The 15,753-nt window shown below is 41.8% G+C and overlaps 1 protein-coding gene across 1 annotated transcript in view; it reads left to right on the top strand.

Moving 5' to 3' along the window:
* Positions 1-15,753, top strand: part of LOC132398542 (synapsin-3-like) — a 262,286-nt gene that overhangs the window by 122,629 nt on the left and 123,904 nt on the right. The gene's annotated exons all lie outside the window — the stretch shown is intronic.

Below are 15,753 nucleotides of genomic sequence, written 5' to 3' on the forward strand. Positions count from 1 at the left end.
TGAAAAGGAACTTGATGACAGTGAGGACAATATGAGTGAGGTTGATGTTCTGGAGCATGTTGATATTAAGGGAGAGGAGGTGTTGGAGTTGTTAAAATACATTAGGACGGATAAGTCCCCGGGGCCTGACGGAATATTCCCCAGGCTGCTCCACGAGGCAAGGGAAGAGATTGTTGAGCCTCTGGCTAGGATCTTTATGTACTCGTTGTCCACAGGAATGGTACCAGAGGATTGGAGGGAGGCGAGTGTTGTCCCCTTGTTCAATAAAGGTAGTGGGGATAGTCCGGGTAATTATAGACCAGTGAGCCTTACGTCTGTGGTGGGAAAGCTGTTGGAAAAGATTCTTAGAGATAGGATCTATGGGCATTTAGAGAATCATGGTCTGATCAGGGACAGTCAGCATGGCTTTGTGAAGGGCAGATCGTGTCTAACAAGCCTGATAGAGTTCTTTGAGGAGGTGACCAGGCATATAGATGAGGGTAGTGCAGTGGATGTGATCTACATGGATTTTAGTAAGGCATCTGACAAGGTTCCACACGGTAGGCTTATTCAGAAAGTCAGAAGGCATGGGATCCAGGGAAGTTTGGCCAGGTGGATTCAGAATTGGCTTGCCTGCAGAAGGCAGAGGGTTGTGGTGGAGGGAGTACATTCAGACAGGAGGGTTGTGACTAGTGGTGTCCCACAATGATCTGTTCTGGGACCTCTACTTTTTGTGATTTTTATTAATGAACTGGATGTAGGTGGGTTGGCAAGTTTGCTGATAACACAAAGGTTGGTGGTGTTGTAGATAGTGTAGAGGATTGTCAAAGATTGCAGAGAGACATTGATAGGATGCAGAAGTGGGCTGAGAAGTGGTAGATGGAGTTCAACCTGGAGAAGTGTGAGGTGGTACACTTTGGAAGGACAAACTCCAAGGCAGAGTATAAAGTAAATGGCAGGATACTTGGTAGTGTGGAGGAGCAGAGGGATCTGGGGGTACATGCCCACAGATCCCTGAAAGTTGCCTCACAGGTCAATAGGGTAGTTAAGAAAGCTTATGGAGTGTTAGCTTTCATAAGTCGAGGGATAGAGTTTAAGAGATGTGATGTAATGTTGCAGCTCTATAAAACTCTAGTTAGACCACACTTGGAGTACTGTGTCCAGTTCTGGTCGCCTCAGTATAGGAAGGATGTGGAAACATTGGAAAGGGTACAGAGGAGATTTACCAGGATGCTGCCTGGTTTAGAGAGTATGGATTATGTTCAGAGATTAAGGGAGCTAGGGCTTTACGCTTTGGAGAGAAGGAGGATGAGAGGAGACATGACAGAGGTGTACAAGATATTAAGAGGAATAGACAGAGTGGACAGCCATTGTCTCTTCCCCAGGGTACCACTGCTTAGTACAAGAGGACATGGCTTTAAGGTAAGGGGAGGGAAGTTCAAGGGGGATATTAGAGGAAGGTTTCTCACTCAGAGAGTGGTTGGTGCGTGAAATGCACTGCCTGAGTCAGTGGTGGAGGCAGATACACTAGTGAAATTTAAGAGACTACTAGACAGGTATATGGAGGAATTTAAGGTGGGGTGTTATATGGGAGGCAGGGTTTGAGGTTCGGCAGAACATTGTGGGCCAAAGGGCCTGAACTGTGCTGTACTATTCTATGTTCTATGTTCTAAATGTCCAAATTATCCAAAATTTCCAATCTATTCAGTAATATCATTTGGAGAAAATAAAGCTGCTTGTTTCGGTCAGATAGACACCCAAAGTACTTTCATTAACTCTTATCTGCTCTCTGAAATGGCTTAACAATTTGCTCAATATTAGAACTATTTGCCATTGGCTATGATACCCACTTCCCATGTTAAATAGGAGGCATGTAACCCTTGTGCAGGGCTTAGTACAGACAGTTTCCTTACACCCATTGAATTAGTGTGGGCTTGTGTAAATGAGAGCTTGAATGGTTAGTGCGAAAGGGCTTATTCCATGTTGTATGATTTATGGCAATAGAAACCAAAATAGTTCAAATATTTCACAGACCAAGCAGCCACTGTGGGAGAAAATAGGTGCAATGCCTTTGGTCAAAGATCTTCCATCAGGCTTACCTAATATATTAATGGACAAGAGCCGGGTTATTAAATGTGAGTGAAATGAGTTTCTTTTATCTCTGGGTAATGCCCACCTTGGTTCAAAGAATTGTTGCTGAGCATCTTAACTTTCTGAGAAAGTAGAAGGTTTAAGCTACTTGGGATGTGGTAGAACACTGGTTGTGATAGTGAGTCTGTGCCTTGGAACTTGAATTGGGAAACATGAACTCAAGTCCTATCATGATATGTACTGTAACTTCAGGTAATAAGTAAAAAGCTGGTTTGGTTATCATCCCACTGATGAAATGCTACAAATATTTTATCTTCCACATAATTTGAAAAGGTATTGAATAGATCCAAAGACAGGCGGAAGCTTTTGAAACAAAGGTTAGGAGACTGTGAGGAATTAAAACCTGTGTAAGCAGGTTGGCGCATGGAAAGGAATGGTAAGTAATTATTTTATGATGCATTGATGTGGGGAAGCTTGGTTTGTTCTATTTTTTATGGCAAGCTTAAGTGAAAGTGACTGACTAAAGTGACCCTGATTAAAACTACATTTCTCTATATTCATTCTAGTCTGAAATGTCCTAGCTGACAAGTTCACTTTAAGTTGTTTCTTCAACTGTTTGCTTGGTCGGCAACTTGAAAATATTTGAAGGAGGGAATGTATATGAAAGACAGACTTTGCGTATAAGCAGACTATCTTTTTGCAATAGCTTGATTCCACTACGTACGTCACTCACTAACTTAATGGAAGATGCCTGTGAACCTGAAAATATATGCATGAGCCGATAGACCTTAATCTTTAAAATATATTTTTGCACACACATTTTTGAAGATATAATTAACTATAGTTCATTGCTATTCTTGCATGGAGCTGTGCAAATTGTGGTAAGGCAAGGATAGTCTGGGGCAGTTGTAGTCAAGCAAGACCTTTGAAGTGAAACTGCCGGAGATGCCTCTGTTTACTGCAGATGAGCTAGGCTGTGGTGACAGTGGCAGTGTGCACTCAAGCCAGACGAGTGAGGCTCCTGCAGTGAGACTTTTCCAGAAAAGCCTTCCTAAAACATAGCATCCTTTTACACAATAGGGGGTGCCGGAGACAGGTGAGAAAAGCATGACGGAACGACGTGAAGTATACCCAACAACTAAGACTATTGTCACTACTAACTTCAAAATATCATTGGCTGTACGCTTGAAGTTTTGATTGACTTTAACACCTCCATTGTGAACGGCGAATGATTTTACGAGTAAGGAATTTAAACGTATATAATTTACAATGATCAATATCCATAACTGTTAAGCCAATTCTGTCTGAACAGTTTTCTGGACCCAGTTATTTCATTTATTTTATTTTATTATTGGTGACAAAAGTTACTTCAGCAGTTACTACCTCAGTGTTTGTAAAGAAACAATTAGCTCCAGAGTCTGGGGATGAACTAGATGTTGTAGCTCTGCCCTCCCCATCCAAGCACAGTTTCAATAAAACTCATATCAGTACTTGGTGAGGCTGACATCAGCCAGTGCCCTGCCACTGGTGGCAGTTCCCAATAGCACTACAGGAGATGGAGAGGGAATGGGTGAAATGTTGATTGAAATGTACATTGAACGGATCTAGTAGGAGCTCTAAGAAAATGTTTCCCTTGCCCTATAGATTGACATAAAAATGCATTGGATAGGAGACAATGATGTTAGTGAATATGTAGAACATGTGCTTAAGTGTTTTCAAAAATATCTGGACTAACTCTACAAGCAAAGACGCCCATCTTAATAAACACTGTTGTAAATAAGTTGTAACCTAAATTAAAGGAAAAGCATATACTATTATGAGCGGGAGATGCTGACATATATGTACTTTGATAACAAAATTTACTTTGAGCTTTGATGAAAGAGTTAAGGAAAATTGTGTTTTGCAATATTGCCAAAAGCAATTACAACATCAAAGGATTAAAGCTGTTAAGGGGAACATAGACAATACTTATGTGAAACTTCTCAGGCTGCTCCACTGTAACCCCTGGGCAATATTGTATATTTTTCTTTCCAATTTTTTTATTTGTTTCTACATAGAGGAATGCAGAGTACAAGAAAGTGTATATAAGAGGTCAAAAAAGAGTTAAAAAATCCAACAGTTACATTATATCTGTTCATAATAACAATTACATTACCCCATATTCATATAAGTTAATCAATAGTTATACTAAACTGTACTAATTTATTACAAAATTAAAAAAAATCAAAAAATCTCTAACCCCTACCAAGACTGAAGCTGTTTATTAAGAAGAAAAGAAGGTAAAGGTATTACAATAGTTATCCGATACAATTTGGATGTTATTTTAACTCATAGCTTTTTAGATATTTAGAAAGATTTGCAGTCACCAAACTTTGGCTAATTGGATTAACTTCTGCTTAAAATTTCACTGTAAACTTTGGTTCTTAACATTACTTGCTTTATACACATTGGGCTTACGTGACCCATTTGTGACTGGTAATTTTTGTTTTGAGCAATATAGTGTTAGAAAATACTATTCTAAATGTGAAATAAACTCCAAATAATTCTTTGATCCAACAAACATGGAAATTTGACAGTGGACATGGTAGGGGTAAACATGGGGATGTCTCCAAGGGGTCCTCATTTTTCTTTGCAAACTACCTGGCCTCTGGGCTTGAAAGTACTCTTGCGCCAAGGCAATTTTGATAACAGTTCCCACCTGCATCACCAGCAGCACCATAGACTATGAAGTTTACTTTAAATAATCCATTCCTGAACTGTTACTTAAGAACTTGCACAATCTGAATTCTGCCTGTTGTACAATGCCACCTGATGTAAGCCCACATGTAATTTGTCTTTGGCAGTTTTTTCTCCCGATCTGGTACTAGACAAGAAACAGAATATTTTAGTGGATGTGCAATGTGTGCTTGCTATATAATAGCCGAGGTGGCACAGCTACCTTCCCTCGTGTTCTGTTCGAGCAGCTGAACCTTTTTGCCTTAACAAAAGCCTGCACCCTTGCAGTCGGTGCACTGAATCTCGTTACGCCTTAGGAGTGGCACAAGACATTGGACAGTTATGGAAACATCGTGTGTTTCTCACCTCTTCCGAACTCCAATAAAACACAGTGAACTGTGAACCCTTTCCTGCTTTTAAGTTGGTTAACTGCAATTGCTTATAAATTATGTGCTCATACCAACGGGAAGGGTGAAATAACTGGAGGGAACAAACAAGCTGACTCCTTTGCTAAAATGGCAACAGTAGATCTTTATGACCACATGGCACTCCAGTGCGGTCAGGCTGCGATACTTGACAAATTCTTTTGATGAACTAGTACAATTGCAGCATGATGAACAGACTCTGTGGACTGAAGTACACTTGTGTAAACTTAAAGGGTGATGGGGATAATCAACCATGAGTGATTTTTGATCATAGCAAGAAAACTGGCAGCAATTGTGTGATTTGGTAGAGGCAAAGTTATGAAAGACATTTTACTTGCTGCCACTGCATCCTTCCCCAGGAGGATATTTGTACATCTCCAAATGGACTTTATGTTGTTGCTTTTTGAGCCTTGTGGCGCATTGTATTTTTGCCATTTCTGTAGCATTTGACTGCTTTTTACGAGGCCGAGTTTGCTAGCTCGACGCTCAACCCAGCATGGATTGAGTGGGTAAGGAGCCAACCAGATTTGAACACGGGACATCTCACCTTGAAGTCCAGTGCTGATGCCACTACACCACCAGATGGCAAATGGACTTTGTGCAGTTAGCAAAATGTTCGGGTTCTGATTATACACCTGTTATTGTGTTGTCCATGGGTAGAAGCTTATCAAACTTAGAGAAATGATGCTGTAACTATTGCTTAATTTTATTACGAGAGTTTATTCCTAGGCTTGGGTTCCCTGAGAAAAATCTCATGATAATGGCTCTTACTTTACGGCTAACCCTAATGCGAGGAACTGACAAAAGCCATATAGAGCAATCATTATTTCAGCTGCCTTCATCACCGGGCAGCTGAAAAGCAGAACGGGCTACTGAAAAATGGGTGAGTTAAATTGCGTGTCCAGATCAAGCTAAAGTGGCCAGAGGGGGTTCGTTTGGCCCTCATCACAATCTGCTGTGCTCCAAACTGTGTAAGAGGTCTACCTCCACATCAGATAGTTTTGAGATATCCCATGCTCTTGCCAGTGGACTCTCCTTTAATGAAACAGATGGACATCCGCACCATGAGTGAAAGCATGTTGCAGTATTGTATAGCTCGTAAATGTCCCCATCACCAGGTTCTTCAAGCCCAGAAGATTGTTCTGGCTGCAGAGTGTCAGACCGACAGCCGGGAGATTGGGTGCTGGCGAGAGCCCACTGATGAAAGAGCTGCCGGGATCCCCTCTGTGAAGGTCCGTTCCGAGCGGTGCTGACCACATATACTATGTTAAAGGTCAAGGAGAGCTGACATAGGTACACCTTTTGCAAGCTAAGCCATCGGTGCCACGTGAGCGGAAGACCCTTTATGGTAAGGACCGATGGACTGAACAACTGATCTTTGCTATTTGCCACCTTAAGAAACCAATACGCATTATAAATGTTGGGTAATATGGGCATCTATTGTCTGCCTAAGTGCAGATGTATCCCACAACACCAACACTTCTCTTTGCCTTGGTTATGAAACTGCATCTTGTACTAACTGGTCCTGTTATTGGGTGTGTTCTGGAGAGGGTCGATACATTCGAAAAGTGTATTTATACCCCTGGATTACAGTGCATTTGATTCCGTGTTTTACTTAAATAACAAAATTTGAACTGTAAAGGGAGCTCAGGGCTGCATTGCCTATGGGAATGACTTTTGCCACTGCATCTGTTTAGAGGGTTGGTTATCAACCAACTTACAACAATTGCATAACCAAACCACCCCCACACCCCCCACTCTGAATCTGCTACATGGAGATGGGGGGAAGTGAAGTATGTTACTATGAACTATAACCATCAAAGAAAAGGTCTAGATTTATATAGCAGTATGTGAAAGCTGAAACTACTAGTGACCCTCCGAACTCTGTTAATGCTTCTTACTGGGTATGTGGCTGATAGGCCTATCACTGGCTGCCCTGGGCCCTGCTTCCAAAATGGAATTCATAGCAGAGGTTGGTGTTAGCTGGCTTACGCAGTATCACAAATGTACCACTTTCCTACTGTCCTACTGTGGGGGGCTACTATCGAAGGACTATGGAGACTGAGTGTTTCAGGATTGTAGTGTTCCTCTTCTGTGAAACCTGCCAGACAGGCCCGTGAAAGCATTAACATAGCCTCAGCACTGCTGGAGAAAATGGCTACTAACACAGCCTTGATGCTGCATGCCACGAGCCAGGCTTTCAATGATATTACATTTGAAGTGCTGGCAATTGGCACTGTACACCCCCCTCCCAAAATGACTAGCACTAGACTTTCTGTTGAGTAAGAGAGGTGGTACTTGTGCCATTATTAACCGGGAATGCTTTGCACACCCCCCTGATCTCAGCAGCTAATAATGACTCTGACAGTTTCAGAGATCTACATTATTGAAGTTCAGTATGATTTATGCTGTCCTGTACAGAACAAAGAGAAAGGAGAGGTGAGGATAGCCTGGGAGAGTTGCACTCAAGTGAGACCTTTGAAGAGAGAGCATAGGAGACACCTCTGCCTGCTGCAGATGAGATAGACAGAGGTGACTGTGGCAGTGTGTCCTCAAGCCAAGCAAGTGAGGCCTCTGTAATGAAAGACTTCAGAAAGATTTTCCTGAAACATAGATTCCCTTTACACAGTAGTGGGCGTCTGAGCCAGATAAGAATAATGGAAGGATGTGAAACATACACAGCAACTGAGGCTCCATCATCTTTACTAACTTCAAAATACCTTTATCTGTCTGCTTGAAGTTTCAGTTGAACTTAATACCTCTGTTGTGAATAGGGATTGATCTTACAGGTAAGGAATATAAAAATGTACGATTTACAATGATCAATATCTGTAACTGATAAGCCAATTCTGTATTTAAAAAAAATGCAGTTTTCCGTTCAGACTTCAGAGCAAAGATATTTTACTTTATTATCGGTGATAACAGAGTTTCTGAAGCTGGCTTCCTGACGAGAAACCAGCAATTAATTTTCAAAAGCATTTATTGTGTCTCCAATAGCCTGGCTAAACAACGTTATTAATGGGAAATTGGGAAGTGAGTGCTGGCTGATTAAAGATCAAGCAGAATGTTAGGGGTCCAAGAACTGAAACCTGTTATAAACTAAGGGTAGCAACTGGATAAACAAATGAGGTGCTGTGGGAACTCAGTGGGTGAGAGAAGAGGACAGACAAAATTTCAACATCTGCAGCCTCTTGTGACTTGAATTGACTGGACGAGTCCTGCTCCCGCTGCCTATAATTTAAAGCTATACTGGCTTTGCAGCAGCAAACAGGATTTAAGCTGGTGAAAAATTTTGATGCTGAGAGACAGAACTTAGGTGCTAAATAAATCCAAAAGCTTTTTTTCCTTTGCATAAAATGTTGCGGAACATCCTGATATTAATCTGAATGTGGGTATAAGGATCTTCCTTAACTTACAACTGTTTAATTTACAATTCCCCTAAAGAGCTACCGATTTTCTGAAGTAGCTGTCCTTAATTTGCAAAGGGTTAGATTGATCTTGAAGCAGGTTAATAGGCTGGCACAATAGTGTGGGCTGAAGGGCCTGTGCTGTCTTTATTGTTCTATGTTCTATAATATATACAAGAACTAATTGGATAAATGGGGTGTCTTCCTGTATGCCCATGCAGCATGTTGTGGTGATATTACTTCCTTGCAGATAAGTATAATATCTTCAATCTCACTATTGCTCTGGCTTTGCATGACTAGCATCCCGTACCTTGAGAACATACCCTTTTCCTATTCCTTATACGTAATTAAGACTGCCTAGGGGGATTGCATTCATAACCACAAGAATTTTTAAAAGGAGAATTTTGCATATTGACTTAAAATCTGTGATCCCTGAAGCCGTTCTAGGAAGACTGATTTAAATCCCAACTAAATGTATTCAATTTGAAAAGAAAATGTTTATTCTTTCCTCAGGAGTTGCCTAACTGCTAAGTGCCATTCTGTGATCCTACTGCAGAACTCTGATATTAGATTTCCTGTCAGACTTCTCGTGTTGCACGTACCCAATTTCCTCCAACTTATGACCTTCCTTTTTCAAATCGTGAACATGTGGCACTTCCCAGATTCAGTGTGTTGCTGAGGCAAGTGGCTCTGTCAAGTTAAACCTGGTTCAGCCCCAACACTGGTCCTGAGTTGACTTGTATCCCATTGTATATTTTAGTGAAATGGGTATAGAGAGTGACTTTGGAAGAAGCTTTGGAGGAGGGCACTTATCCAATTAAAAGTAGGCCAAGAAAAGAGAGAATGAACCCAAAGTCTGGGAATTATTGACCAATGAAGGATAGTGTAAGAACAGAGTAAATAGCAATGAGTGAAAATTACAATTGAAGAGTTATTTCCATCTTCCCACCTTTGGTTAGTACCACTTTTCAAAAAGAACAAGAAACATTCGATGCAGCATTTTTGCAGTGGTTTATTATGATTGGAATAACGTATCTGAAAGGGCTGTAGAATAATTTATCATGATAACTTCCAAAACAAAACTAGACGTGAACTGGAAAATGGGAAACATTCGCAGAAGTTGAGTGGAATTCCACGGAGTCAGCAGAATAGGATTGACACAACTTTGGGCCAGACTCAGCTGCCTCAGTACAATTGGCACTTAGCCTTTCCCAGGGAATCTCAGCCCGTTACAAGTCTGGGATGTACTGAGTGACAGTTGTCCATTAGCCAGGAGAATATGCTGTCTGATCTGCGTCAGCCAGATCTGGTTTTGGAGCGGCGACTCCCTTCTCTTGAATGTGAATTCCTAGATTAAATGCAAATGCTAAGTTTGGTTATCAATTCTGTAACTTTATTTTTTGTAATTTTAAGTTTTTTAATTTGATTTTAATTTTTTATTAGTACTGTTTAATCATTTTATTGCTATTTAATTATTTAAAGCAACCTTAACAGCTTCAAGGCCTTTCAGAATTTTCAAGGCATTTAGAATTCCTCCAAAATCCTCACCGCCCTAACAAGGCAAGGCTGTGCCCCCAGCTTCGTCTCCCGTCAAAGACTGGCCCAAAGGTGGGATCTCGGAGGAAGCCAGTGTACAACTGTTGTCTCTGGGGTGTGGAGGCTCTGCTCACTCATTGCCCCACTTCTGGCCCAAATGCTGAGAGTGTGAGTGGTGAGCCCCATAATCCTATCCTGGTGAACGATTGAACACACTGGGGTGACCTGTAAATTCACGTGTCAAGTCTTGAATAACATAACGACTGATAAAGAATGCTTTGACATGTTAATTTCTACCTTATTTATTACTTTATCTTCCTTGACTTAAGCGAGAAATGTGAAGAATTACTAATGCTGTTTACAAAAAGGAAATAGTTTTACGTGTTCCAAGCTTTCCATATGGTGCTCTGGCAGGCGGAGCACCATAGAGCAGACTCTTGCCCATCAATCCAGCTAAATTCAAACTACATGGAATCTACAGATGAAAAGGACAGCTTCTAGATATGATACACAGTATGCTTGGGTCCCTTAACTTGCAGTTGGTAGGAAGTAAGTGGAAAGAAGCCACTTCAAGGCTGTAGCTGTGTGTCTAGAGAGAGTTGCTGCAAGAGAATCTGTCACCAGCTGAGCCAGGTATTTCCTACAGTTCCTTTCTGATTTGCAGTGTTTAGAAAGTTAAGAACTGAAGCATTTTAATTTTCTTTCGGTATTTTTCTATTTACTGCTGAAATATGTTGGCCTAAGGACCATGCACTGAAGAAGCACGAGCCTGTTACTAAGTTAGTGTCCATGTGCTGATCCTTGCATACGTGTGATTGATATGTCCGTAATGCTGTTAGCTACGGGCAGAAGCTGGCTGTTAGATTTTCTGCGTAAACCAGCCGCATTTGTAGGAAGCTAACTTGTACAAATGTGCATCTCATTGGAGACAAGTCAACCTTTCAGTGAGCATCAGTCCCTAATATATTTTCTTTGTCTAGGTTTTTTAAATAAATGGAATATCCTGTGCAGGGAGAAGGCACAAGAGATATAAAATAAACACCGAGGAGGAAAGTGGCCTTAAGGCAAAGTAACTTTGAAGTTTTGTTAATGGTTATTGTTATGAAGGTTAAAACAGTGTTACCACACGTTTTCATTTCTGGCAGTGGTTCTTGGACAAAGTTTCTGGCTCTTGGCATTGTTCTCAGTTCATCAAATTAATCCCTTGCATCAAATTTCACTCAGTCCGTGCAAAGCTTGGTGTTTCATTGACTTTTGGGGGGCTTTTTGCAGGACAGGGTTTCATGTCGTTCCAAAATCTGATCTCCGCTGCCTGGATTTAATTTTCTGCAAAGCCTCCATCCAGGACCCATTCACATTTTGAAAGTGACTAGGAGACTCATTGTGGGGAGCGGAGTGCAGTTGAGTCTAAACTCTTCTCTTGCATTTCCCACAGTGCGCTTTGATAGAATTATTTAATTTTAATTGCATGTAAAATAAATCCCTTGTAATTACTGACGTGAACATTCTGCTCCCACTGTACTTATGCACGTGTGAACACTGTGAAGCGTGTTGCTTCTCTTCATTACAGTGGCCTCCAAAAGGTTTTGTGATTTACCAAGCAGTGGAGCAGATCCGTGTGTGTCCTCCTGGGTGAGAGGGTGAGGAGATTCTTGTGTAAAAGGTCAAGTGTGCTTTGCAGAGGAAAGTCAATTGAAAGGGGGATGGCCTACTTTCCAAATCTGCCTGCATTCATCTTTAGTCTATTCTCAGGACGGTGGTGGTAGAGATTAGAGAGTGTCAAGCTGTGTCTGAAGGAGTTTCCATGGTGCCACTTCTTCAACAATTGTATGCACACTTGTTTTGCACTTGAACTGTGTATATACTCTGCTGAATTATAGACAGGTAGAATTGCTTCATAGTAAACCAACGAGCCAGCCAGTGGTGTAGTGGCATCAGCACTGCACTTCAAGGCAGATGGTCGTGAGTTCAAATCCAGCAATGGAAGAAAGGCCTGGTATGAAAACCCAATGGACAAGTACTGTATCCATAGGGTTGCCATGAGCTGATGACGACTCAATGACACTCAACAACAAGAAGACCAATTTTGCGTGTTGCAAAATTCGTGGCCCATCCTGGCTGGATTGTTCAATCCCGTTTGTGATTGAAAGCATTCCCGTTGATTAGAAGAAAAGTAAGTATAGTGTTTAGTAATGCTGGCCTTGCCAGGCAAGGAAGGTGCAGCATTTGGAGTCAGTAACAAGGTTGCTGAGTGCTTCCTGATTTAATGAAGTGTCCATGCCTTACCCTGAGGACATCTTCCTTTTGTTGTATGGCATCATTATTGCACAAAGTAAGATATGTTCAGAACAGTCAATGTTTCCATCAAGCCAGAGATCCCCTCAACCCCCACACTCAGATTTAGTGAGGAATATAGACAAACATGCTGGGAGCAGCAATATGAGGACCTGAAAGAAATAGGAACTTACTGAAGGTAAAATGAAGTAATGTGCTATGGGGACAACTTAGATTAAAACTTTCAGAGCCCGGCCTTGTAAAATACAGCTGACAGGAAGGGGTCCTTAAATATTACCACTCTGCTTCTCCCACTCCCCCACCCCACTCCAGTGACGATAGTGGAGACAAATCCATAGTGCAAAAGGCAAGTCAGAAGCACATTCAGTCTTCAGGCAGAAGATGGTCGACCTCAGCCTGCTGTTGAAATCCAACCATTACAAAAAGCCAGTTAAATTGATCCACCACAGTGGATATCAGGCGATAGTTGAGCATGCTGGAAGAATATGACCAAGGGTCTCAAAGATGTTCTGGATGCAGCTCTGAAAGCTTGTTTAAGTCTTGTGTTTACACAATCTTTTCAAGTAGATGGAACAGCATGGTCACCAGTGCTCAGTTTGGGTCCGAGCTTCGTTCCAAGCACAGAAACAAGAGCTGAATGCCATGATTATGTTCAAATGACTTCCTTTGACACTAAGAAGCTTCAGTAACGTTGAAGTAAGGTGGGTATTGTGGAAGGAGTGCTCTAAAACCTGGTACCATACCTAATACTGAGGAAGGTTGTTGTGGATTTTGGAGGCCAGTCTCCTCTGAGTAAGTAAAGGCATTTCTACAGCTGAAACCCAACAAGCACAATTAATCAGAATGTGGTTAACCGCATTAAATGCTGTGGCTTCATGAGTGTTGTTTATTCTGTGGTGAGTAACTTGCCTTCTGACTCCAACTGTCTTTCCATCAATCTTCATATTAAGGTGGAATGTTATACATTCTCTTGTACAAGAGCAAAACACACAGACCCCCACATTAATTGTTAGCGACCTCTAACATCGGTTCTTGTGACTCTTCTCAAGCCAATGATTGGGTACAACTGCAGACAGAGCAACCAGTTAAATTGTACCACAGCCAAAATTCAAAAGGGCAAAGAATGCAGGACTGAAGGTGCTGTATTTAAATGCGCATAGCATTCGGAATAAGGTTGACGAACTCGTGGCTCAATTAGAAATTGGTGGGTATGATGTTGTGAGCATCACTGAGTTGTAGCTGAAAGAAAGTCATAGTTGGAAATTTAACATCAAAGGATCAAAAGGACAGGCAGGAAGGCATAGGCGGTGATGTGGCTCTGTTGGTAAGAGATGGAATTGCATCTTTAGAAAGAGGTGACATAGGTTCAGAGAATGTGGGATGTCTGTACATAAGGTATCTGATGGGCAATTAGAAAAAGTAGTGATGGTTGGTGGGATGGAGGGGTGGAGATGTTGATTAACTTTACTGCTTCGGGAAGTAACTGTTCCTGAGTCTGGTGGTCCTGATGTGGATGCTTTGTAGGCATGGATGCGGGATAGGTGGGATCTTTTATGATGCTACGGTCCCTTTTCTGGCACCATTCTGTAGATTTCTCCTGATGGGGCAGGAAGGTTGGTGCTAGAGATGTGGCAGGCATTCCTGACTGTGTAGTAGAGCCTTCTGTCTGCTACAGTGCGGCTTCCATACCACGCAGTGATGCAGTTTGTTAGGATGCTCTCTACTGCATCACAGTCACTTACCAGGGACCAATACTAGCAATGGGCACCAGTACCTGCTATCCCCATCATACACCATTCAGACTTCCTTCTCTCTCTGCATTAATATTTAGCGACTCTACACTGACGGGAGCTTGGGAGAATGAGAACAGTTAGCGTGAAGTTATGACAGCACCAGAGACCACCATTTGGGGTTGGATTCCTGTAAGGAATTTGTACGGTGCTCCGGTTTCCTCTCACATTCCCAAGACATATGGGTCAGGGTTCGTGAGTTGTGGGCATGCTATGTCAGCGCCGGAAGCGTAGTGAGGTTAGCGGTCCAGCCAGCACAACCCACGCTGATCTGATTTGACGCAAACAATGATTTTCTCTGTATGTTTTGATATTTCAATTTGCAAGTGAGAAATAAAGTTAATCTCTTTAACACAGACTACTGTGGTTGAAACTGGTGGCTCAATGCCACTACTCGGTTAGATGCAGGCAATAGAAACTGTGCTTTCAAAGGAAAGTGTCCCAAGAGTAATAGGGTAATGGGATAACTGACAGTGCAGTTTCGTTTGATTTGTATCAGCCCAAAACCATTTCAAAAAACTTAAATATTCGAAGACAAGTAAGACTGTTCTGCATGTCAACTCCTGTTACTCTGGTGTGTGACCTTACAGCTATTTTATAATTGATGGCTACAAAACGAGTAAGGGATTTGCTGGGAATTCTAGTTCTTTCATGGTCTTCTGACCTGCTGCCTCGGTGCCATCGAGACCACTTAGCAGAAGGAACAGTAAATTAGATTCCAGAAGGTCTTTGCGGAATTGACTGCATGAACAGTTGTAAACAAACGGACTTTGACAGGAAGAGGCTAGCCACCATTCCACCTCGCAGATTTTGATGGAAAGCAAGTCAATCCCTTGAACCACAAGTGAAGGGGGTAATTAGTGGTCATGCTTTGTCCCGTGGCTTGTTCCTGTTTGTGTAAGACCAAGAGCTATCTCTTGGTAATGTATTGCCTGAATGCTGTTTATGTCATTTAAAATGTTTTGTTGGCTATCAATTTCCTTTGATGCCTCTGCTGGGGTCCTGCTCTATCTTGTATAGTACATGACCATGTTCTGCTATTTTATTTCCTCTAGCATCATAGAACCTGTGGATCTCTGTCCTCCTGCAGATGTTGGATGCTAGTACAGACCATAGCCTAGGAGCATGTACTGTTAATGGTGCTTCAGCATTGAGCTCTTATTCTGCCTTAGTCTGATCATTTTTGCCTTATATCACAAGTTGCCTATGACAATATTCTTCTCCATATGAACCATGGCAAATTCTGGCTTCTGTGGATTTATTACTGTGCCATTATGATATGCATCATGTTTTACCATTTTCTGTTGGTATTGGATGGATATTGATGGTGTCAGTCAGAAGGGAACCTTTTGTTAGGGGTCTTGTTAATGTTGTTAACGTGGTCCTCCATTCAGCTTGACTTTAAAGACCCAGGAAAGGAGTACGTGAGCCCAAATGTGAAGCAGTGTTCCCTTCCTCCTTGGCACTTCTCTCATATTCACATTATTGGATTTCATTCTGCCTTTTGTTAAAAAG

Source organism: Hypanus sabinus, chromosome 8 (assembly GCF_030144855.1).
Source record: "Hypanus sabinus isolate sHypSab1 chromosome 8, sHypSab1.hap1, whole genome shotgun sequence".
Classification (NCBI taxonomy): Eukaryota; Metazoa; Chordata; class Chondrichthyes; order Myliobatiformes; family Dasyatidae; genus Hypanus; species Hypanus sabinus.